The 26,079-nt window shown below is 42.0% G+C and overlaps 1 protein-coding gene, 1 long non-coding RNA gene and 1 pseudogene across 4 annotated transcripts in view; 1 reads left to right on the top strand and 2 right to left on the bottom strand.

Moving 5' to 3' along the window:
* LOC141372626 (uncharacterized) overlaps positions 1-26,079 on the bottom strand; it is a 54,437-nt gene that overhangs the window by 14,222 nt on the left and 14,136 nt on the right. The window contains exon 2 of the long non-coding RNA XR_012377964.1: positions 16,239-16,301. This is a non-coding gene — a long non-coding RNA (uncharacterized lncRNA). The remainder of the gene's footprint in view (positions 1-16,238; positions 16,302-26,079) is intronic.
* On the bottom strand, positions 7,048-9,732 carry LOC112835607 (small ubiquitin-related modifier 2 pseudogene; annotated as a pseudogene).
* Positions 22,711-26,079, top strand: part of LOC112835605 (placenta-specific gene 8 protein-like) — a 24,639-nt gene continuing 21,270 nt past the window's right edge. The window contains exons 1-2 of one of the 3 annotated variants that reach the window (XM_025887118.2): positions 22,711-22,858; positions 24,796-24,889. The gene's annotated coding sequence lies outside the window, so the exon portion shown is untranslated. Of the gene's footprint in view, positions 22,859-24,777; positions 24,890-26,079 lie in introns of those variants that run through there. The other 2 variants (XM_025887119.2, XM_073891869.1) reach the window with 2 other exon arrangements.

The following is a 26,079-nucleotide window of genomic DNA, read 5'->3' as shown; positions in this document are numbered from 1 at the left end:
GCTACTTTTGGGCATAGAAAAAGATTATTCAGAGATTAGTTTTAAAAATTAGTATTTAATTTACTAGTGTTGCAATTTAAAAACTTAGCTTACCTTAAGATTTTAAGTTCAACTTAGAATTCTTATTGTTCTTTTATAAAGAGAGAAAATTTTAAAAACCACTTTCAAGGCCCTGAAGTATTATATGATGCCATTTATAAATGTTATTAAATAAACTCCCCCAAACCTTTCAAAGTACATTTATAGACCTAATATTTTATTTTCCTCATAAATATAGAACTATTTGATTAATATTAAAACTTTCCTGGGAATCTAAATAATGAACACAAATCTAATAAATCAAACTTATAAATATGGTGATTTTTAAATTAAGAGATTTAATAAGAATCTGACTTATAAGTGTAAATGATTACTCCCTTTGACATTTTATTTTTAAAATATTTTATTTATTTATTTGAGAGGGAGAGAGAGAGAGAGAGAGAGAGAGAGAGAGAGAGACAGATCACAAGCAGGTGGGAGAAAAAGGCTCCTGCTGAGCAGGGAGCCCGATGCGGGACTCCATCCCAGGACCCTGGGATCATGACCTGAGCCAGATGCAGACCCTTAACCGACTCAGCCACCCAGGCACCCCTCCCTTTGACATTTTAAAGTGGAATCATAATCAAACCAGAAGTTAGTCTTAAGGCTTAATTTAATTTGATCTAGGTTGAACATTTTGGGGTGAAATACAAGTATCCCCCACTTTCCGAAAGTTCACGTTATGCCACTTCACAAAAGACCTATAGTAGCACCTGTTTTGGCTAACCAAAAGAAATCCAGAGAGGATTTTTGCTTTTATGAAAAAAGTTGTAACCATGCTGGGGGGGCGTCTGGGTGGCTCAGTCGGTTAAGCGTCTGCCTTCGGCTCAGGTCATGATCCCAGGGTCCTGGGATCGGCCTGCATTGGGCTCCCTGCTCGGCAGGAAGCCTGCTTCTCCCTCTCTCTCTGCCCCTCCCCCCACCTCCACCCCTCACTCATGCTCTTACCCAGCTAAAAGACCCTGTAGGTCTTTTATAAAGGCAAAACAGCATGAAGCAAACTTTCAGAAAGCAGGAGATACTTCTTGCTTTATGCCATTTCAGTTTACAAAAGGTTTCAGAGGAACATTCTGCTTTCAGATAGTGGGGGAAACCTGTACTCCATCAGCTATTTCATCAGGAAGCAGAAGATGCTGCGTTATTAATGATGCTAAGTGTGGTCACTTGGCTAAGATGGTGAGTGCCAGATCTGTCTACGGGAACAGTACTTCTCCCCTTTGCAGTTAGTAAACGATCTGTGGGGTGATCCTTTGGCACCCTGGGGATATGCCATTCCCTAAAAAAATTTCACCTAATTCATTGTTGGTCTTTGCCTAAATTTATTATTACATTGGAGCACAAAATGATTTTTTAATTCTATTATTCTTTCCTTACTTTCTGACACAATAAAATGTTCTAGGTTCACATGGTCCTTTCCTAACTCGGGACATGGAATTGGCCATTTCTTGAAGTCTTACTTCTTTTTCCTGAGAGGGATGTTTCTCAGAAACCAAGATCTGGGTGCTAGTCATACTTCTTGCTACTGGAGTGTCATCATTTCTAGACTCTTTCAGTGGACATATGGAATATTTCTTTTAATTAATAAGCTCATATTGATATTTTAAAATTCAAATTTATATTTAAAGAATTTTCTCTTTACTGAGTTTATTTCACATTTATATTTGCTTCCTCCTGCACTGAAAATCATGGTCCTAAAAACCTTAATGTGTTTACTTATTTTTTATTTTATAATATACATAAAATAATTTCAAAATTATGATACCAATATTACTACTAACAAGGCACCCACTAGGAGAAGTCTAAAATTTCTTTGCAGTTCTTTATACTCTTAGAATATATCCCACTAAATACATACAATCAGAATACTCTATTAAATAATCTGCTTAAAATAATACTTTTCTTTGTGTGATTATGTTATCCATTGGATATACAGTTAGAGTTTATATGCTCCTGTTTGTGCTCAATTTTAGCAATTTTTATTGCTTTTATTTAATTGTGTTTTTGAATATGTAGAACATTTACATGGTTCAAAAGTCACAACTGTATAAAAAGTCTATGTAGAAACATCTGCATCCCCTTCCTCTTTCCTGCCCCCCCATACCCCCTCTCAATCCCCTATGGGTGGCCATTTTCATTAGTTTCTGGTCTCTCTATTTTTTTTTTTTTTTTTTTGCGTAAATAAGTGTTTGTCCTGTAAGAGCCTGATGTTAAGCTCTTGATTGTCCAGGCATCCATTTCAAAGACATCCATCTTGAATAAGCACATTGCTAATTGAATGGCAGCTACTAGCTAACTGACCAGGCTGCTCCCACCCAGATAGTTGCCCTTTGAGAAAGCCCATGGTAACCTAGAGAACTGACACTTGAGTGACCCTGCTTCTCCCTTCCCACTTCCTAATTCCTTTTCTTTCGGTTTTAAATTCGTCATTGAAGAGTAAACCCACGAAAACCTGGGCACGCACCCTTGGACCCTAACAAAGGCAGAGCCCCAGGTCCACACTTCCTCCCCTTCCCTTCACCTGCAAACTGGTTGTGTGGCCCCAGGCATGCCTCATACCCTTCATGACCTGTGAGTAATAAATCTTTTTATTCAAAATTCTCTGATGGTTGTTGCCGAGGTGCGTCTTGCAATCACAAGACCTACAAGGACTGGTTCAGCGACAACACTGGCCATAGTCAGGGGAATGTCTATGAAGGCTCGCTACAGGTAATACGGGCCCAGGCATTTCTAGCTGATAGCACTGCTGTGGATAGGCTTAGACGAACACAGCAGTGTGTTATGTATGTATGCATGCATTACATGATCTCCCCTTTATCCTTCACAAGATGTAGCATAGTGGATGCACCCACCTGAACTTGCTTTTTTCATGTAACAATATAACCTGGAAATTATTCCATATTATTTCATAGAGATCTTTCTCATTCTCTTTAAACAGTTACAAAGGCTCTTGCAATCAACATGTTGGCTGAAGCCTGCAGTCATCTGAAGACTTGACTGGGGTCTGTTGAGCCACTTTTAAAGATGACTTTCTCCCATACCTCCCCCATTGGTGCTGGTTGTTGACAAGAGCATCTCCTCGCGGGCTTATCCCCAGGCTGCTAGAGCTTGCCCACAACGTGGCAACTCAATTCCCCCTGAGCACCTAATCCAGAGAGCTGGGATAGAAACATCAGTGGCTCTTATGACTTAGCTTGGTCACATACTATCCCTTCCAGAACATTCCATTTGTTAAAAGCAAGTCACTAAGTCTGGCCCACATTCAAAAGAAGGTGAATTGGGCTCCACCTTTTGAAAGGAAGCATATCAAAGAGTCTGTGGACATATCTGATTCCTCAGTAAGGGAACATTCTGCACAGGACACTATTTACCTTGTATGTAAAGTAATGTAAATTTTTCATTACGATAGCCAAGTAGTGTTCACTTAGCTCTGGAATTAATATAATAACATGATATATTATTATTTACATTGTATTATATATGGGCATATATAGACATATATATATATATACATAATGAATATATCAATAGAAAGGTAGGTAGATAGATGATAGATAAATTCCTGGAGCAGCTCTTTATTTTCTTTATGAAAAGAACAAGGATTTATTGAGAATTTTTTCATGTAGACATCTCCATTTTATTATACATAACTCAAGGTCCTACTTCTCAAATTAGGGGACCTGTACTCCCAGGAAGGCTAAGGTGGGAAAATGCACAGGAAGGGTCAGATCTTACAGGAATGACTTTATGTGGTGGTACGCAATATGAAAACATTTTTATCCTGAAACAACTGTAGATGTATTTGTGGAGTAAAATGCAGTGTCTACACATATTTTTTTAAAATCAAGCATGAAATTTCAAAGAAATTTTGAACTTAGGGAGTTCAAAATAAGCTACTTTGGCCTACTTCTTCCAACCTCCCTGAGGTGCTTTTCCAATTCTCTGTCCTTAATGGTACATCAGTACAAAAGTCTGAGAAGTGTTGGCTTTAGAGTACATATCTGTATTTTGCCCATGAGGAACTGGTGGGAACTTTTCTTCTAGTCTTCTAGGGTGTCTAAAGGAATCACCCTTGTTCCTATGTGAGTTATTCCAAGTCTGCTGTCTGCCCTCTTCCAATTTGGATAAGGGTGTTTGTCAAGTTATTCGAGGTTTATGTCAAATGCACTGGGATGGGCCTCCTTGGTTCATAGTTCTTATTACCACTTGCAGATTTCCTTGGCCTTTTTATTTTTTAAGCAGGCTCCACACCTAGCATGGAGCCCAATACAGGGCTTGAACTCACGACCCTGAGATCAAGACCTAAGCTGAGATCAAGAGTCAGAGGCTTAACCAACTGAGCCACCCAAGTGCCCCTCTTGGTCTTTTTTAATGGTTCAATGTTTAACTTAAGTGTCATTTATCTGTTGATTTCTACAAAGCTTGTGCCTTTGGAAAACACAGGTCCTGGTGTCTTTCTTATGTCAGGAATGGCATCTCATGCTAATGTGTGCTCTTCCTGGATCAGCCCTCCCTGTCCAGGCAACCCAGCAGATCACTGATCCAGGGAGAGGACACATTACAGCCAGGTGCCATCACTGGGACCCTCTGCTCCTTTGGGCAGGGAGCTTGATTGGGCTCCAAGATGAAAATGGATTTCCCTCCTTTGCCATACCCCACCCAGAGCTGAATTACCCAACAGATGACTAAAGCAGAGGCATCCAAACAATGTTTTGGGTAAAATAATTAAATATTTCCCCCCAAAATCAAAATTGTGATGGCCTAATAATTATTTTATGATTTGGCATAGTTTTAAATTTTAATTACATCGAAGGGGAAGAAGGGAGAAATCATCTCTTCTGTCTCAAGGTCTCTGCTGGTCTTACTAGGGCTCTGGCCACAAAGGCCCTATAACACACCAAGGACCCTTCCCTTGCTGGCCCAGCTCTGGTTAAACCCTGTGTGATCACTCTTCTGCCTACTCTTAGAAAAGTCACACATTTGGGAGCATGGCTACAGTTCCCGTCTCTGTAATCCTCTGTTGGAAATACACTTGTGGTCTTACTACCCTTGACGCTACCATGGTCGGGTACTTCAACTGTGAGGACTAAGCTCATGGGTAGTTCATTGCCCCTAGTTCCTAACCATGGAAAAGGAAGTATGAGCGGCACGGCTCGAAGGCAGGGCTCTCAGCTGGGGTCCCGGAACAAGGATGAGGGGACAAATACATCTTTATTCTCACTAGCCTTAAAATGAAATTTAGCATTCCGATTATGAGTGTAGGCAACAAGCTGCAGCCGTTTTAACAGAACCCGTGACATTTTCACCAGAAGAAATCAAGATATTCTCATATCCAATTCAGTTGTTAAAAATATCTTGAAATACCACTTCACTCATCACTGCCTCAAATGTACGGAGGTGTTCAGATCCCTAGCAGATCCCGTGCGGTGCAGCATTCTTGTGTATCACTGCTATTGAGCCATATGAGCCCAGATGGCCCACATTCTACATTGCTTGTCCAGAGATATACATTGCTTCTTGGCTCCTTCATATCTATAAAATTCCCTATTTCTTTAAAAAGAGAGAATATCTGAACTGAGCTGAGGACATCTACAAACACTTAGAACTCTTTCAAAACTTATTTCTATCATAATGGCATCAAAGCTGACCATGAATTTATAATCATTTTCTTTTTAATATAAGTCAATCTATTGATCTATTGATAACCTATTGACATTCATCTATTGATCTTTGACAAAATACTTATTTCAAATAGGGTTGTACTTAAGTCTTGGATGATTCTGGTGTTCCTTACAAGAAGCCTCCTGTGTTTGCTTTGTAAAATGAGATATGGAAGGTTTCATTTCCTTTGCAATAATATATGTTTGTGAAACAGCCTTCTTAGCCCTCGTAATAGCAAAACAAAAAATTAGGATGCATTGAAAGTCTAGTATGACATGCATATTGCCTTGTTGTTTTAAAATATGGGTCTCATTGTTATTCAGATATGGCAGGCCAGTAGATCAGGAGACCATTGCCATTGACAAGATAGCTGTTTATTATATTTATCTGCTCAGGCTGCTATAGTCTGGGTGGCTTAAACAACATCAAATTCATTTCTTTCAGTTCGGGAGGATAGAGGTCCACAATCAAGGTGCCAGCAGATTTAGTATCTGGTGCGAGCTCTCCCCCTGGGGTGTAGACAGTCAGTACCCTTCTCCCTGTGTGCTCACAGGGCCTTTCCCCGGTGCATGTGCACAAGGAGCAAAAAGAAGGAGAGGGAGGGAGGGAGGGAGAGAGAGTTTTCCGTGTCTTCTTACAGGGATTCTGTCAGATACTAATCCTATCAGATCCGGGCCCCAGCATTATGACCTCATTAAACGTTACTTCCTTAGAGGTTCCATCTCCAAATACAGACCCACTGGGGGTTAGGGCTTCCACATTTGAATTTCAGTCCCTAACACACTGGCGACCCCCAAGAGAAGGGGTACATCATACCGTGGGGTTGGGGATAGGGTCCCAAGGGAAGCACTGGGGTCTGTCAGGAGGCAGACTAAGTTAGAGGGAAACATGGACATGGACCAGGTGAGGCAGGGGGGCGGGGTTAGGATTGGCTCGTTTGAGTCAGTTCAGTGGTCTCTGGGACGTAGGTGATCTCCCTAGTTGTCTGGTACCTGGCCTGGGGGGATTAAGGCCAGTGGCTAGTGGCTAGTGGAGTGGGAGAGGGTATGTATGGGCTCTGAGGTGATTGGTTTGCTTGTGAAATGTCATTTACCATCTCTGGGAAGTTCCTAAGCCCAGGAGGGGCAGCTTCTCCAAGGTCTGCAAGGACCCAGGTAGCACAGCAACAAATACAGAAACTAGAAGATGTGATTATTACAAAGTTTGCCCCACTTTTTTTTTTTCGTTTTAAGCAAGAAGTTTATTTAAACAACAAGACTTGAAGGGAAAACTATCTAGGATTCATTTCTTTTAGAGTAATTTATCCCTACTTAAAGACAGATTGCCCTACATGTAACAGCTACGTACAAAAAAGTTGTAAAATTGTCCTTGATTTTACAATGATAAATGAAAAACATTAAAATTCTCCAATCGAACAAAGTATGCAAGGATTTTTCTGTTGTTCTTTTTTTGTTAAACAGTGAGAGCAAAATAACTTACTGGAATATAAAGATAAGAGCTGACTGAGCATGCCTCGAATGGAGAGGGGTATTTTCACAGAAGTAGTATTTTCCCCATCCCATCTCCATTTGATGTCGATCAAAACATACCACTGGCCATTTAGTTAAAAAAAATGCAATATGCTTGTGCACATACAGTTACTTTATGTACAATAAAGGAATAGGGAAGGGGAAAATGAAAGGACAGAGAAAACTATCCTGCAGTTGTCAGGATGTGCTGGAACCACATTGCGGCTTTCTAACTGAGACTGTCTTCTTGGTCTGGAGGAACAGAGTTCTGGAGTAAAGTAGCAGGTTCCCCTTTTTTAGTAGACACCTCCTGTCTGCTGCTGGAACACATCAGTTGTATCTTCATTTCTATTTCCAACTGTCGTTCACAATAGGCTTTCATTAGTTTACTAAGTGGTGTATGGTTCTTAATCTTAAACTGCACCACAGAACCGTCCTGCCCCGCCACCTTCAAATTAATATGATCGTTGTTCTCAGTCTTGACTCCTTCCTTGGGCTTTTCATCGGCCATGGTGAGTGCCGGAGTCTCCTCAGCTACTGCTTCATGAAAGAGGTACCGGGTCCCCACTGAACGAGCACACGAGGAGCACTTGCCCCACTTTTTAATGTTCTTATTCAAGCTAAAGAGCAACAGCTTCCATATTGATGTGTCTTCTAAAACATAATTTTAACTTTAAAATGCCTATATTGGGAACATATTTTCTCATCACTAAATACCACACATATATCCCAAATTTGCTTTATTTTAATGTGTTGACGTATTAGCTACTCATTGCTGCGTAGCAAGTTACTCGAAAACTAGTGATTGAAAACAACAAGCACTTATTATTTCACGGTATGTGTGGTCAGGAATTCGGGTGCAGCTTAGCCAGGTGGTTCTGGGTCAGGCTCTCTCCCGGGGACAGAATCAAGGTGTCAGCCAGAGTCTCAGTCTTCTTGAGGCTGAGCAGGGAAGAATCTGATTCCAAGCTCGTGCACGTGGCTGTGGGCAAGTCTGAGTCCCTTGCCACATGGGCCTCTCCATGGAGCTACCACAGGCCAGAGCAGTTGGCTTCCTGCTGTGCAAAGTAACCCGAGCGAGAGCAGAAAAAACCACCCAGGAAGCCAGTCTTTTTATAACCTAATCTCAGAAGTGACATCCCATAACTTCTGTCATGTTTTGTCGTTAGAAATGGGATCATACTGGGTCCAGCTCAACCCCAGGGGGAGGGAATTCGTCAAGGGCACAAATACCAAAAGTAGGATCACTGAGGGTCACCCCCAAGGCCGCATATCACAATTGATAACTATGTTTCGATACAATTGCTTTTCCTTGCAATTCTTTGTATTTTATTTTTTGAATTTAAACACGTTATTCTATGAAGAAGTGCAAGGGCTTCTCTAGCTATACGTAGCACGAATAGGTTAAGAGTCCCTGTTCCCGTGCCAGACAGATCTGGATTCAAACCCTGCCTCACCTCCCACCCGTGTGGACCCTGAGCAATCACTTCCCCTTTGTGAGCATGGGTGGCTCCAACAATAAAATGGAGATGATAATAGCCCGTCTCCCAGACCTGCTGTAGGGATTAAATGAGATCATGTGTATAAAACATTAAGATTCTGCCAGATTGTATTAAGCACCCAGTAAATGGTAGCTTTTATCCACAGAGAAAAGAACGTGCCTGAATTTCACACATATGCATGCTTTTCTATTTCACGTAATTACAAAAGCCCAGGGATCACGCTTATTAATGGTCGGGTTCCACTCTTTCCCCCTGTTGTATACCTTAAAAATCTTGGGGAATATACGTGATGAAGCCCAATGTGTCCGTACCTGCTCCCTCACCAGAAAGCACCACATAAAATCCTAAGTATTATTGCAGCTGGAAGGACTAACGGTCAGCATAAGAGCCAGACGCTGGGCCAAGATCATCCATAGGGTGGGGACATATAACTCAAGAAATCGCATACAGCTGACAGAATCTCAACCCCAGCAATTAGCATTTTCAATCAGTAAAACACCAGCCATGCAGGACACAGGTAAATAGGGAAGATCAATCCCCTTTTAAGCTTTCCAACTAAGTGTCCCTACCAGCCAGTCCAGTTCAAAAAGGAGGAGGCAGGGAAGGGCCCGGGGCTACCCTATTATCGTTTTGTGATTCTTTTATGATTCTTTTAACAGAGAGGATGCATTATATAGGAATTCAGTAACAGATCAGAAACAACGTGGAAAACGGAGAGTCGGGAACGGCTTGCTGCCTACATCTGTTTGTTCCCATGCGTCTGGAAATCAGAAAGATGGGATTCGCAAGAGCAGGGCTCACTTCCTGACCTGGAGCCTGGACACAGGTAGAAATTGCTGGTTGGACTCCCCTAGAGAAAGCTCTGTTCCAGTTGTCCTCCCTCATCTGGAGTGGCTATGACTCACAGCACACACACAGATGGAACATGATAACAAAGAGGGGCAGCACCTGTCACCATGAAGAAGTAAGCACGTTCACATGTTAGTTTTGATTTCCCAGCAACCACGCGGGGAAACTGAAACACCGTGTTCCGCTCCACTCCCCACCCCTCCCCGGCAAGCTCACTCCCAGTTCCTGGGCACAGCTGTTCAAAACCTGGTGTACCAGAGAACTGGATTTGAAAGATCCTGATTAGCACCAGAATTAGAATTAAGCCTCACAAGCAAAGGGTACATGGGCTCTCTCTGTGTTGTTTCTTACAATTGCATGTGAATCTACGGTTTTCTCAAAATAAAAAGTGCCATTTTAAACATCAAGCTACTCAGTGTACAAGCTACTACAATATACCACAACAGGAAGAAAGAAATAGCAACCCCCACTCACTCCATAAAAAAAGCCCCATTCTGAAAATCAACTTTTTGGTCTTTTATTAGACGAACTTCCTCAATCAAGCTAGTCCCATATAGTTGCCGTTCTGTGCCGAGTGGAAGGGGGTGCAAGAGAAAAATGACACCCATTCCTTTTTTCTCCTTTCCCCTTACCAAACTGACAAGTTTCTTAAGAGCAACTGAAAGAATATTCTGGTAGTATAAACAAGAACTGGGAAGACACATTTTTGTCTGCTCTCCAGAGAGAGCAGAGGAAGGGGCGGGGAGAGAGAGAGGAAGATATACCCTTTCATGACAGATACTTTTGGACTTTTGAATTTTATATTATGCGCACATGCTGCCTGGTCCAAAACACGATTCCCCAAATTTTACATGTCCCTTGAAGGTCTAGAGCAAACACAGCCTTCTCCATGAGCGTGTCTCATCCTACCAGTTTGAATACAGCCTTCTCTCCTCTGTTCCATAACGTGACGGTTCTCAATCTTTACTGCCAGTTGAAAAAACTGAGAGCTTTTTTAAAAAAAATACCCACGCTCAGTCCCCTCCCCAGACCAACTGAATGAGAATCTCAGAGGGGAGGAGATCAACAGGGATGTTTAAAAAAAAAAAAAAAATTTCCCCACTAGTGTTAAATATATACTCAGGATTGAGAACTTCTGCCCTGGTGTTTTATGGAGCCCAGATTCCAGCACTCACCCTGTAAGTAAAATAAGTGATTACAAAAATAAAATAAATAAATAAAAAACCACTTTCACATCTTTGATCTCATTTTGTCTGCAAAACCGCCCTGTGAACTGGGTGTCATGGCCGCACTGCCCAGAAGAGGAAAGGGACTGTTGAAGTGTGAGAAGTCACAAAGTGTCCCTTTGGGCTCCTGGGTTCTATACTTTGTTTAACCGGCTCCCCTGAGATTACGACTGGAGTCTCTGCTCCCCACCCATATTCTAGCACAGCACCTCATGCATAGGTGGTGTTCAACAGCGAGTTATCTGGACGGTAACAACCGAGTGGTCCCGAAGAGCGGCAGGAAGTGTCTCAGTCACCCAGAGCTCGCCCTCCACACAGAGTTCCCAGATGGGAACTATTAGCTACTAGCTATTCAGGGTGCTTTGAGATTCCGTATGAAATTTAGGATAGATTTTCCTATTTCTGCCAAAAAAAAAAAGTGCCATTGGTATTTTTAAAGGTATTGCTTTGGATCCGTGGATCGCTTTGGGTAGTATTAGCATTTTAACAATATTAAGTCTTCTGATCCATGAATGTGGATGTCTTTCCATTTATTTGTGTCTTTTTCAATTTCTTTCAGCAGTGTTTTGTAGTTGTCAGTGTACAAGTCCTTTGACTCTTTGGTTAAGTTTATTTCTAAGTATTTTATTAATTTTGATGCTACTGTAAATGGTATCATTTTCTTAATGTCCTTTTCAGGATATTCATTGTTAGCGTATACAAATGCAACTCATTTCTGCATGTTAACTTTGTATCCTGCAACTTTGCTGAATTCGTTTCTCAGATCTAACAGTTTTTTGCTGGTGTCTTTATGGTTTTCTACATATAAGATCATGTCATCTTGAATAGTGATAATTTTACTTCTTCCTCTCCAATTTGAATGTCTTTTATTTCTTTTTTTTACCTAATTACTCTGACATCTAGTACTATGTTGAATAAAAGTGGTGAGAATGGGCATCTTTGCCTTGTTCTTGATCTTAAAAAGAAAGCTTTCAGTTTTTCACCATTGACCATGATGTTAGCTGTGGGCTTTTCACGTACAGCCTTTATTATGTTCAGGTAATTTCCTTCTAATCTTAATTTGTTGAGTAAATGAAAGAGTATTGAATTTTGTCAAATATTTTTCTACATCAACTGAGGCAAACATGTGGGTTTTTCCCCTCATTCTGCTAATATGGTATATTACCTTGACTGATTTTTGTAAGTTAAACCATCCTTGCATTCCAGAGATAAATCCCACTCCTCTTGGTCATAGTGTTTAATCTTTTTAATGTGCTATTGAATTCAGTTTGCTAGTATTTTGTTGAAGATTTTTACATCAATATTCATCAGGGATATTGGTCTGTACTTTTCTTTTAGTATTGTCTGATTTTAATCTCAGAGTAATACTGGATTCATAAAATGATTTTAGACATTTTCCCTTTTCTTTAATTTTTGGGAAGATTTCAAAAAAGGCTGGTGTTCATTCCTTCCATAAATATTAATTATAGGTCTGTTTATACTTTTTAATTCTTCATGACTCAGTCTTGGTAGGTTGTATGTTGTTAGAAATTTATCCATTTCTTTTGGGTTATCAATTTCTTTGTTAGCATATAATTGTTGATAATAGTCTTAGTCTCTTATGATCCTTTTTATTTCTGTAGTATCAGTTATGTTTCCTCTTTTGTTCTGAGTTTTGTTATTTGAGTCTTCTTTCTTTTTTTTTTTCTTAGTCTAGTTAAGGGTTTGTCAATTTTATTGATCTCTAAAAAAACAACTTTTAATTTTGCTGATTTTTTTCTATTGTTTTTCTATTCTCTATTTTGTTTATTTCTGCTCTAATCTTTATTATTCCTTCCTTCTGGTAACTTTGGTGTAGTTTGTTCTTTTTCTAGTCCCTTGAAGTGTAAAATGAGGTTGTCGATTTGAGATCTTTTTTTTTTAATATAGGTATTTTTCATTGTAAAACTTGCCTCTTGTGTTTTGCTACATCCCACAAGTTTCAGCATGTTGTGTTTTTGTTTTCATTTCTCTCAAAATATTTTCTAATATCCCTGTGATTTATTCTTTGACCCGTTGGTTCAAGAGCTAACTTCCTAATTTGGGGTTGGGGGGACGTTTATATCCAAATGATTTGAAGACCAGGTGCAAACAAGGCAGAGCTCTTCTCTTGCACAGCATGGACTCGGAAGACACAGGCTGTGAAATGCCCAGTTTGGGAAAGGGTCATCAGAACCAGCTGTGGAAACCATGATGCTAATTGAGTCTCTTGCTCGCTATCTCCATGTGAGGCTTTGTGTCTATTTGTGGTTCTGTCCAGACAGAGCTTTGGTTTGTAGTGCAGTGACTATCCCCTGAGCATAGCACAGATGTTTCTGTACCTAATCTTGTCCCCAAACTCAGAGAGAACTAGCCACAGATAGAGAGATAGTCCATTTGGTCTCCTTATTACTTCCTCTACCTACCCCTTCTTTGGAAACCACTACTCCCCTTTCTTCTCTCTACTCCTTTCCTTCATTCAAAGGGGGAGGAAAGAGAGGAAATAACATACCATTTACTTAATATGAATTGTCTCATTAAAACCTCACTCAGCATTACTATCCTCATTTTATAGTTGAGAGAACTGAAGCTCAGTTAAGTAACTTGCTCAGTCACTGTTAAATAAGTAGACAGTAAGAGGAAGCGATTGGACCTCAAAATAAGTGCTTCTGGATCTAACACCCAGACTCTTCCCAATGGAGCTACCTTTCCCTTTCATTCAACAAATACCTACTATGTACTTGCCCTGTGCTAGGAGCTCAGGGAACCACAAAGGAAAACAAGGTATGGCTCCTGGCATCCAAGGAAGCCACTGCTGGTAGAGAGGACAGATACCAAACCTCTAATTACAAAGGTTTTTTTTTTTTAATGCTAAAGTGGTGTAAATACTATGGGAGCACAGAGAAGCAGGGATCCTAGGATATAAGTAGAGAGAAATCTCACATTTAGGGCAGGATTTCACTAGGGAAAAAAAAAGAGGAGGAAAAAGGACATTTGGGAGTTTTGAAGAATAAATGCCAGATAGTAAATATTTTAGGTTCTGCAGGCTAGACAATCTCTGTTGCAGCCACTCGATCCTGCCGCTGTAGCACAAAGCAGATGCAGACAAACATAAATGAATGAGCATGGCTGTGTTCTGATAAAACTTAATTTACAAAAACAAGAAGGCAGATGGATTTTGCCTGGAGGCCATAGATTGCAGACCCCTAAAAAATCAAAGGTGATTAAAGCAGAGAAGTAATCAGATTTTTATTCTCAAAAGACCACTCTGGACATGTAGTGGAAAGATTATGTCTTCCCTATCCTTTTCTTTGGAGTAGCTCAGAGAAATGTGCAGTGGGCCATAGGCTTTGGGTTTTGTAAGATGAGGAGAATAGTGGGTCTGGGAACTTTCACATAACTCTCTCACTCCTTCATTCTATTCATCGTCCCAATTCCATTTCCTCCTGTGTATTTTTATCTGGCCCACCCTTTGGATGTAGATTTGCCAGATTTAGCAAATAAAAATACAGGCTATCAAGTTAAATTTGAATTTCAGATAAACAATAAAAATTTTTTTAGTATAAGTATGTCTCATGCCATATTTGGGACATACTTATGCTAAAAATGTATTCATTATTTATCTGAAATTCAAATTTAACTAGGCTTCCGGTATCTTATCTGGCAATGCTACTAGGGGGCACCTTTATTACCCAAAACTGGCTCCAACTCTTGGTGGATGCTGAGCTGGAAGACACAACCAAGTCAAAGAACAGGAAAATAAAGGGTTTTGATATTTTCCAAAGCAGAGTCTCCCTGAACAACAAAATGAGGGAAGTTTTAAGCTAAGAGTGGATACATATTCGTGAAGGGGCTTGAGCAATGTGGGCTATAGCATGGAACTGGGGCAGAAGTCATCTTAAGCTGACAGAGTCCAGGTTGAAGTCACAAGGCTTGTAAGGGTCAGCATTATCAATTCTCTGGTTTCAGTTGGTCTAGTATCTGCATGCTCAAATGGGTTTAGGTCCTACAAAGCTGACTTAAGTATGTGTGTCAGGTCAATCTTTACTTTGAACCAATACTGAGAATTTTACCACTGATTTTTTTGTCTCTGATATGATTAGGTTATTTCCTATTTGTTCTTAACATTCTTTCACAAGATGGCCAGGGAGCTAAATGAATTTTCTTATATCTAGAAAGCTATGTCTTGTCTTTCTTTTTCTGGGGACCCCTAATTCTTTCTGCCTACACCTTCAGTCTGAGTTGCTCAGAATTCTAACATAAGAGATGGGGATCAGGGCAGCCTGATGTCTAGATTGGATTGTGAGTGATAGGCATGTGGTCAGCAGCTCCATGTAGGTTGGGCCATAGAGTGAGGCCTAAGAGAATAAGTATCAAGGTAGATTCCAGCAAAGTCTGGAGGTTGAGGGAAGGGGTTGCTGTTGAGATGTGGCTGTGAGGCCTGTTGAATAAAGGTTGGGCCGGGAAGTGAATCAAGGGTAGGTGTGGTACATTTTATAATCCCTTGCATTTGAATAGAGCTTTACAACTTTACAGAAGTGACTCCCACAGGAACCTTGCAGGGAGGGGGCATGAGTTTTAATAGTCAATGACCTCACCTAAAAGTGATAAAACCAAAGACTCAATATAGGTCAAGCAAGTGCCCGTGGATGACCTAAGTTAATGGCCCTGTTGAGACTTAAATAAGGTCTTTTGACCAAACTTCACTTTCCCTGCTTTCTGAATGCTTGTTCTATGGCCAGAGAGATGAATAATAATTATAAGAAGAAGCAGCACCAGCAACAGCAGCTAACATTTATCAAGCACTTACCATGTGCCAGGCCCTGTTCTAAGTGCTCTGTATATTTAACTCACTTATTTCTCACAGTATCCCTATGAAATAGGTATTATCATCCCTATTTAACTGGCACAAAGAGATCAGAGCAACTAGCTCAAGATGATACAGAATGAGAATCCAGATCCAGTCATTCCTGTTCAAGAGCCCAAGTACCTGATACAGATGCTCTCCTTAACCAAACTTGAAACTCCTCTGAACCCCCTTCTCCACTAGGCCTCAACCTTGCCCCCACCCTATCCTTGCTGTGTCTCCTTGTAACAAGAACCTTGCTAAGTCAGTTGAGAGAATCCTCCCCCTTGATATCTGATCAAATTCCTCATCCCCCACCCTTGATATCGCATCAGTCTGGCCAGTCTTGGGCAGGAACACCCCCATCCTTAATGTCGTCTCTTAGCACTTTCCCATGTACTGAATCTTCAGTCTGCTCATTGGCTATCAATCCCCAGCTGCCTTGCTGTATTTGGAGTTAAGCTCCATTTCTTTTCCCTGTTTTCTCTTTTCCTGACACCTGTGACAATAGTCCTGAATAAAGTCCTCCTCACCATTTTGACAAGTATGAGAATAAATTTTCACCATAACTAACCTGTGGGGTATGCTGCCTCCTCAGGTCCGAGGGCTGAAGACATGAAGAATCAGAGGTAGGAGGCTGGAAAGCAGGAGTTAGCACGAAATGAGACAAACTGGGTGACTGAACATCTCATCCTTCCCAGACTCCTCATCCCTTTGCACAAGCTGTCACCCAACTGGCCCCACCACTGTTCCCCACACTTCCTCACCCCAAACTCCTAGGCACCCTTCATCGCCCTGCTCAGATGTTGCCAGGTAGAAGTACCCTCCACCTCCCTAGGTAGTGTTTAGAACCCCTTCCTCTGAGCAGCAGATTTCTCTCTTAACGCCTGTGTTAGAGGACTGCATTGCCATCATTCACAAGCCTGTCTCCCTTAATGGACTGTGTTCTTTTCCATGTGAGGGCCATGCCACCTGCAACCCTAAATTCAGGACTTTTAAAACAATGCCTGATTCTCAGTGGCTCGCACAATAGAAGTTTACTGTGAATTTCAAAGGACAATTACTGATCTGCCGGAAGACTTCCACTTGGTCATTTAAAAACTTAGGCCCCTTTTCATCTTGTGACTCTACCTTCCACTAGGACCTTGAAGTTCCCTATATTCAGCTGGAAGAGGAGGTAGGAGGATGAAGGACTGCATGTGGAAGCTGGAAGTAGCGCTCTTCACTTCTGTTCACGTTCCATTGGCCACAACTCAGTCACATGGCCACAAGCTAGCTGCAGGGGAGGCTGGAAAATGCAGTCTCACTGTGTGGTCTAGAAAAGTGGAAATGGGCCATAGCCAAACTGCCTGGCTTTGAATTATGGTTCTATTACTTACTGGCTGTGTGACCTTGGACAAGTTCCTTAATTTTTTAGAGTCATAGTTTCCTCATCTGTATAAATGAGAATGATACCTATAGCGTTGATATAGGAAATACATGAGTTAATATACGTGAAGTACTTAGAACAGTGTCCAGCATCTAGGAAATGCTATATGAAGGTTAACTGTTATCAACATTAATATCCTCTAATCACAATTCTCCTATACCTTCCCCGCTGACTCAGAGTAATAGTCTTTACAATGGCCCATGAAATTCTTATGGGAGCTGAACCCAGTTATCTCCTGCTTCTGTCACTACACAAACCACCCTGACCTCTTTGCTCTTCCTTGAAAGTGTCAAGCATATTCCCGCCTCATCCTTTGACGTGCAGTCTCTCTGCCCAGAAGGTTCTTCCTGGGTTTCTAAAGGGCTCACTACAAGACTCCTTCCAATGTGTGCTCAAATGCCACTGCCCTGACTATTCTAACAAAAACTGCTAAGAGCCCCCCTCCTATACTTCCCATTGCCCCTCCCTACATTATTTTTCTGGGCCATCAGCTTCACAAGGACAGGAATTTTTGCTAGTCTCGTTCCCTCCTGCTTCCCTAGCACCTACAATAGTGTGTGGCACAGAGTAGGCACGCCATGACTGTTTCCTCCGTACGTCAGCAAATGAATGAATGGCGATTCTCCACTGACACTCTAAGGTCTCTGGCCTTATTAAATGTCTGTCACAAATTGTGGTGACTCTGATTTCTACATTGTCGGACACACAATTCATCTATTAACTACGTGTAATATGCAAACACTCTGAACCAAGGGACAAAACAAACTTGTTCCCTTATTTTTTTTGTTTTAAAAGAAATGGATTCCTTCTTCTGGTGTTCGTGTTACTTCTGCAATTGTGTCTTGTCGGTACTTTCCTGTCAGCTTTTTCTACGTGTCAACTTGGGGAAAGGGAGGAATGTAGATAGAAGTCAGCTTTTCAAGATTTGAGTCAAGCCAAACAGCACTATTTTCCTCACACAGATGCGAGAGATGGCCATCCCTTGCTTAAAGTAACACTAACAGAATTGGTGATGGGTCCGGTGTCACTTCTCCACCCAGGGGCTAATTTTAATATTTGTTTCACACAGAGTGTGTTTAAACAGACATACTTCACAGAGTATGTATTTCCCAGCCTGTGAAAACACTGAAACCGGTTTCAGCTGGTCTGGGTGGGGATCAGACTGTCTACCCACAATTCTATTGAACCCACCTGTGCAGTAACTGATCCCTCCCACCTAACAAAACAAGATTGAATGTGTCTGGCTGCAGCCAACAGCAATTAAGGACAGGGTCCTGAAACTTAGCTTTCAGAGGAAAACAAAGTGTGTGACGCCTTCCACTTCCACTCCCCCACCCCCACCCTCACCCCAGCCTAGGCGTGGTCCCTGTGTTTTATTCTCTCAAAGCACCTGTTCGCGATGTTTAGCATTTGCGGGGATTTGTAATTTTTGGTCTTGGGAAGGGACTGGCTCTCTTGGGTCACATTCACTAAACTATACGGGATGCCTGGCGCAGGAAATGCTCAATAAATACGTGTCTCGACGACCAAGCCACTGCAACCTTCTAGCTGTGGTAACACCTGCAGGGAAATTTAAAAGAGCACCGCCTTTAATCCGAACCCCTGAGTCTCATCCTTGACTCTACCTTTTCCAGCTCTGTGACTCTGGAAAAGTTACCTAGCCTTTTTGAGCTTTTATTTCTCCATCGGCATCTGCGTGATAAGGATGCTAATAATACCATCCTCCTCTGGGGCATTTCTAAGAAGCAAATGTGATTATGGGCTTGGAAGGACTTTATGGATACTCAAAGCACATCAGCCAAAATCAGTTAAGTGGTCAACATTTTAGCATTCATGTTATAAAAGAACTTTGTGGTGGAAAACAAGATGAGTAATCCCTCACTCACTTTTGCTTCTTAAAGCATTCAGCATCATTGCCCCCGCTTCCTTAATGGAAAGTTTCTACTTGCTGTCTCCAGGTACGGTTTTCTCTTTTTCTTCTGCCTCCTCTGACTCTATCCTTCCTGGTGTCTTTGCTCTCTTGTTTCTCCTGTATTCACTCCATATTTCTGGAGGGACTGCAGTGTGCCAAGCACCATACTCCCAGTAGGAAGCAATAGATGTACAGACGGCTCCGTTGGGGTTGTTAAAAAGAAAACCACAGGCCCAAGATAGAGTCACTGATGCCAGGCCAAGTCACCAAACTGAGGCTAAATACTCAACATAACTGCAGTTTCAAAGTCCCCCAGAAATGTAATTTTAACTGCTCAGTGAGGAATTTTCTGGTAAGTCCCAGTGAGGCAATCTGTCAGATGCACCCTCTAGATCCCACAGAGGAAGATGAGGTAATCCACATGATAAGACCCCTGTTTCTCCCCCCACCCCTTAGAGTAACACAGACAGAATAGCTGAACGGGACCATGCCTGAAATAATTCTATCTTTTCTTTTCCTAATAACTTCCTTGCCCTGAGAAGTTATTAAAACCTTCCTTTTTTTTTACCAGTCCTCAGACCACCTCTCTAGTAGGTGGGATGCTGCCTGATTCATGAATTGCTTAATAAAGGCAATTCGATTTTCAAATGTCTTTTTTTTTTTAAATTTTTTTTTTTTTTTTTTTGAGAGGGAGAGAGAATAAAAATAGAAAGGATGAGAGGGAAGAGGGTCAGAGGGAGAAGCAGACTCCCTGCTGAGCAGGAAGCCCGATGCGGGACTCGATTCCGGGACTCCAGGATCATGACCTGAGCCGAAGGCAGTCGCTTAACCAACTGAGCCACCCAGGCACCCCGATTTTCAAATGTCTTCAGTCGAATTGTGGTTTTCAACAAAGTGCCCCCAAGGGGGGAGAGACAAGTGTGGATCAAGTCATCACAGCAATATGGACTTGCAGTGACAGCTTGCAATTGCCACGGGGACCCTGGGCCATGCCAGGGTTATACCAGTTTTGACTGGTATAACAATGGTATAACATTGTGTTACTTGTTGAGTTGAATGATCTTTTTGACTATTAATTCTAGCTAATTGTGAGCAAGGTATTTCAAAATCTCTCATTATAATCATTTAAAGTCTCCTTCCTGCCTTTATGTATTTAGTTGCTACATTCTTTGATGCCTCCCTCGACTACTATCTCTTCTTTATTATTTGTGCCTTTATCACTACATACGGATGTTCCTTACACTCTCAGTGCTTTTAGCCCGAAGTTCTACCTTGTCTGACATTAATGTTACCACTCCTGCTTTCATTTGTCTTCGTTTGTCCAGTGTCTCTTTGCTCACCCTTTTATCATCAACTTATTTCAAATATGAATCAATATGTCCAATGCGCTGTATCTCTGCATGAATGCTTTCCTAGCACTTCAAACTTTAGCTCTCTAACACTGAGCTCCTCCTTTTCTCCCTAGAGCCCCTTCCTCTTTCTTTTCCATCTCACTCGTGATGGAAAGCTCTTGTTTTGCTTGTGTGTTCTGAATAGGGTATCCAGATCCCCTTCTGCCGGGTGGTCCCTCCCCTTGCCCAGCCCAGGAGCCCTGCATGGTGTTTCCTTATGCCCACCTTAGGATGGGCATGTGACTGCCACTGGCCAAGTAGACATCACCTTCTTCTAGCCTTAGGGACCCCAGCACAACTACCATAGTACAAATGGGTCCAAAAAGATGATGGCTGTTTTTCAGAAGAGACTCTTTTTTTAGCCATAATATTTTTTTCAATTTTAATTCAATTAATTAACATATAATCTATTATTAGTTTCAGAGGTAGAGGTCAGTGATTCATGAGTCTTATATAACACCCAGTGCTCATTACACCACGTGCCCTCCTTAACGCCCAGCACCCAGTTACCCCATCCCCCCACCCCCACCCCTCCAGCAACCCTCAGTTTGTTTCCTAGAGTTAAGAGTCTCTTATGATTTGTTTCCCTCTCTGATTTCGTCTTGTTTGATTTTTCTCTCTCTTACCCTATGATCCTCTGTTTTGTTCAGAAGAGGCTCTTTGGAGCACAGACTTTGAAACCAGATGGCTGGCTCAAATCCTAGCTCTGTCTCTTATTTGTAAACTTTGGTCTAGTTACTTAATCTGTCTCAGTTTTCCTACCTACCTCATTCTTGTAACAATCACAAGAATCAATATATGCAAAAAAATTAGAACAGGGGGTGCCTGGCTGACTCCGTCAGTAGAGCATGTGACTCTTGATCTCAAGGTTGAGAGTTCAAACTCCGTGTTGAGTGTGGAGCCTACTTTAAAGAAATTTAGAACAGTACTTATGATATAGTGTGCAAATATGTGTGTTAACTATTGTCATTTTCTCTTGCCCCAGGACCTGAGAGATCAAGCCCGGAGCTGTTGGCAGCCCAGGGCATGTGAAGTCTGAGAAGGAGTGGAGTCCACATGAAGAAGAGGAGAGCCAAGGGGAGGACAGACCCAGGCCCTGCACAGGCTCGAGCCCCGGAACAAGTTGGTCCCAAACCTGGTTGCGCCCAAGATTTTTCAGACATCAGGCAGTAAGTCCCCTTTTTGTTTAATATTCTGTGACTGAGTGAGAAAGCCTTAAATGACACAACTTTCAAGCAGTGTGCTGGCCTAGAAATGTGGGAGCCATTTCGATTTTCCCCTCTCCCCCACTGTCCACATGCTATGTGGCACGTTGCACATTCTCCTTCCTCAATTTCTTCTCACTATGATGCCTTTTGTCCACTTCCCTAACTCAGGATTGAAGAAAGAAAATCAGTATTGGCAAATACCCATTACGTACTTATAGACTGTGAGGACATGTTCACTTTCTTTTTTTTTTTTTTTAAGATTTTATTTATTTATTTGATTATTTGAGAGGGGGGAGAGAGAGAGCATGAGCGGTGGGGGGGGGCAGAGAGAGAGGGAGAGCAGACTCCCCTCTGAGCAGAGAGTCGGATGTGGGGCTTGATCCCAGGACCCTGGGATCATGACCCGAGCCAAAGGCAGACACCCAACTGACTGAGCCACCCAGGTGCCCCATGTTCACTTTTTAATCCTGACAACAACCCTGTGAGGAATCGGAAGCACGGAGACAGTGACTAACTAGTCCAAGGCCGCCCAGTGAGCCCTTGGTGATTCCAACTCCAGAGGCCACACTTAATACCACCCTGCCATACTAACTTGATAAACATTTGCTGAACAGCTAACCTCGGGAGCAGTACCATAGAAACCACTCCAGGCAGTACCCCACATGGCACAGGCCAGGGATTACTTAGTCCTTTTTGAAAATGGCAATGACCCTAACGCAGTTTGTTCATGTCAGGAGTCACACACACCTGTCCTGACTATGTTTCTCAGGGAATGTGTCATTAATCACTAAATCCACCTGTTCTTAACTCCAAAGCTTGCTGAGCCTGTTTGCAGAGAGAGAGAAGCAACAGAAGCTAGGTTGTGGCCATGCCACTTCCTTTAATCAATCATGAAAAGACTAACACATGGCCCGGGTGATGTTCTCAGCATGAATTCACACACGCATGTACATACATGCATGCATACGGACAATCCAGTCTGCCCATCTGTCTTTAAAATACAGCATTCCATAGAGGCTTTCCTGAATAGTCCTGTAAAACTATTTCCAGCTCCATTCCTGGGCTCCTCCTATTGAAAGAGAATCTTCATTGCTTGTCCTGCAGCAACCCCCCTCTCAGTTCCTTAAAATCCACTGAGCTCATGCTGGGACTTCTGCATCTACCGGGTTGTTCCTCCCATCTCCTCCACCCATCAGCAGCTGCTCTTCCTTTAGCACTGCTTCAGGGAGGCCCTTCCTGCCCACCCTGTCCAAGGTAAGACTCCCTTCTTACCAGCCCCTTAGTCAGAATCTAAGCCCCTTGACAATTTTCTTTGAGACCCTTAGAAAAATGTGCAACTGTTTTGTCCATTTGTATGTTTACTTAGGTTTTATTTGTGTTTGCACGTGCTTTTCCTTTGTCTTTCTCCTTTATAAGGATGAATCTGGATAGGCATCACAACAGCAGGGAAACTGGTTGTTGCTCTTGTGTCCCTAGTATATTTCATAGGCCTGATGTATGTAACAAATTCTCGATATGTTATTTGTTGGATGAACAGTAAAAAGAATGAGAGACTAGGACAGAGGTCCTGGGAGGCTGATTTCACCCCGATCCTAGATGAGCTGGTATGGCTCTTTTAACCTGCTTGATTGGTATAGATGGGCAAAATGGGCAAAATCCCCCAGACCTGGATCCTTCTCCATTTGATAGATGGATTCTCCTGTTCATGGGTGGCTAAAACATTTACCGCGAATTGTCTGAAAACATGTTCGTGTTATCCCACGAGACCCTGAATTTCATGCTTCTGTCTGGCTTGGCCCCAACTGTAAAGTCATGCTAATGACAAAGCCCTACCTTCTTCAGAGGGCTCAGCATCCAGCTGGGGAGCCAGGCAGGTGAGCCGTCCTGCTGTGGAGGAGAGAGGACTTAGGGGACTGGAGTGGAGTCGTGAGGAAGAGCATTTATTATACCGATAGTGAGTTTTCTACTTAATGGTCCGTGTGAATGTGAACAGTCGAGGCAAATGTTCCTCAAGAGAAGTGAGGACCCAAGAACCCTTTTCCACTTATCTTGTGCCTCCAGGAACAACTCCCTCTCTACACACCTCTAACCTGGGGGGAACAGAAAACAGTTTGAATGATGTGAGTCATTCAAGCTTTCTGTTCAAACACCATAAAAGAAAATACAACTTGTTAGGGTCACACTGATAAGACTGAAGGACATTTTAACCTCTGCTAAGTTAACACATTTTTAGTTAGCAACCTGGAAGCAATTGTGGTTTTATATACAGTATTGGGTATCTATGTGCCTATCTAATGATTCAGTAAGTGAGTCATTCCCTCTTCTGTTCCTCTGCCCAATTCCGAAAAGCTACCTTTTCCTATTACAATTTTTTTTTAAAGATTTTATTTAGAGAGAGCGAGCAAGAACGTGGGTGGAGGAAGGGGCAGAGGGAGAGAGAGAATCTCAAGCAGACTCCCCACTGAACAGGGAGCCTGACACGGGGCTCGAACCCAGGACCCTGGGATCATGACCTGAGCCGAAGGCAGATGCTCAACCAACTGAGCCACCCAGGAGCCCTCCTATTACGATTTTTTGTTAAATCTCTCCTCTTGCTTTCCATCCCTGCTCAGGCCCTCTGCACCTTTCACTCGCTATGAAATTGCTCCCAAAGTGGGCTCCTTGACATCGGTCTCGCCTTTGAGAACCTGGCCCCACACTGGCACCAGACAGGTGGCACCGAAATGCCACTGACCACATCCCCACTCTGCCCCCTACCCTTCAATATCCCCTCTTGTCCATGCCACCCTGCTCCTTAGCTGGGAACTGAAGTCCCAACCACCTGGCCAGAGGAAGGTTGCCTATCTCTTCAGCATTTCTGAGACCTCAGACCAGCTGCCCAGTGCTTACTTTTAAACACATTTCATGCCCCTTAAATGCCTTAGGGATGAATAAAATAGAAAAGCCCTAAATAAATAAACAAGCCTTGGGCCTTCATAAAACATGTCGCTGCCTAATCATAAATAAATCTCGCTGTCTAAGGGAGCAATGGTGTCAGGCAAATGTCACAGAAAATAAATATAATAAGATAAAATGCAGTGCCCACTTTCTTAAATAGAAAAATATTGACCCCTAAGGCAGTGGAGATAACTAGATTTCCTTCCTCCAGTTCCACCTCCTGACTTTACCCACCCCTAACCCCACCCTTGCAGACTACAATCCAAGGCTGTGCCAACAAAGCCGTTGTGTTCCAGAGACTTCTCCTATTTGGCCCTGAGCTGCTGTCTTCTAGGTAACCAGAGTGTGGTAAGTATTACTGCAATACAAAATACATTTCAGTGTGTAAGCTTTTTCTTTCCCATCTTCTTTCAAAAGAAAAACAAATTATTAAAAAAATAAACCGTAGAACGAGTAAAACCTTACCATGTAATTAACACAAGCCAAGGCAGAATTGAGTGGTAGGTATTCATCATTTGCCTCATTGAAAAAAAAATTTTTTTAAAACTCATATGTCTGCAGCATGCGGTTGTCTTTTAAATTAAATTTGGCAGTAGTGATCCTAAGAGCCTAGTAGACTGTTTCTTTAAAATGTGCCACTAGAGATACATTTTTAAGAGGAAAAAAACTTTCTTCATCATTGCAGAAGAAAGCATTGTGTTACCATTCAGACTGGTGTGTTTAAATGGAATATTTTAAATTGCTTCTAGAAAGTTTCTTATTTTATAATTGGTTTCAGGAATTGCTGTTGGAATTAGTTTTGCTAGTAGGGAGGCACGATTTCTGCTTCCATTTTGAGGCTTATTATTATCTTATTGTCAGAATTAACTCTAAATGTCTCTGTTTTTATATAACAAAAACAAATTTTTTTGAAATTGTGATGATCTGGCCACTTGTTACCTTTCCTGATTTGTAGCATTGTTGTTCTCAGCAATAATACCACTGCAGCTCAGGGCGTCTGGTCGCTCAGTCGGTTAAGTGTCTGCCTTCGGCTCAGGTCATGATCCTGGGGTCCTGGGATGGAGCCCCACATCAGGCTCCCTGCTCAGCGGAGAGCCTGCTTCTCCCTCTCCCTCTGCCTGCCACTCTGCCTACTTGTGCTCACTCTCTCTATCTCTCTGTCGAATAAATAAATAAAATCTTTTAAAAAAAAATACCAGGGCAGCTGTCCGTAGTTTCCCTGTTGAAGGAATGAAAAGCTTTTCTCACTTGCATGATTTAAAGGAAGAGGAAAAAAGAAAGTTTTTTCTCCCTCTTTTGTCCAGATCCCCTAAGGCAAGCACCTTTCTTAAAAATGGTTGTTACAAGGGAGGGGGTAGGGGGTCGGGAGGTGGTATTTCTGACATCTAGATGTCTAGGCTAGAGACTTTAAAATCGTGTGTATGAAACTTAAAATTTCTAACAATAAAAAATTTAAAAAAATAAAAGAAACTTAAAATTTCTAACTTCATACCTTTATTTATTTATTTATTTATTTATTTATTTATTTTAAGATTTTA

This window comes from Callorhinus ursinus, unplaced genomic scaffold (genome assembly GCF_003265705.2).
Source record: "Callorhinus ursinus isolate GAN/ISIS: 27379988/994484 unplaced genomic scaffold, GSC_fseal_2.0 scaffold4, whole genome shotgun sequence".
NCBI lineage: Eukaryota > Metazoa > Chordata > Mammalia > Carnivora > Otariidae > Callorhinus > Callorhinus ursinus.
Note: the sequence above shows the minus strand (reverse complement) of the source record. Positions and strands in the feature narration are given on the sequence as shown.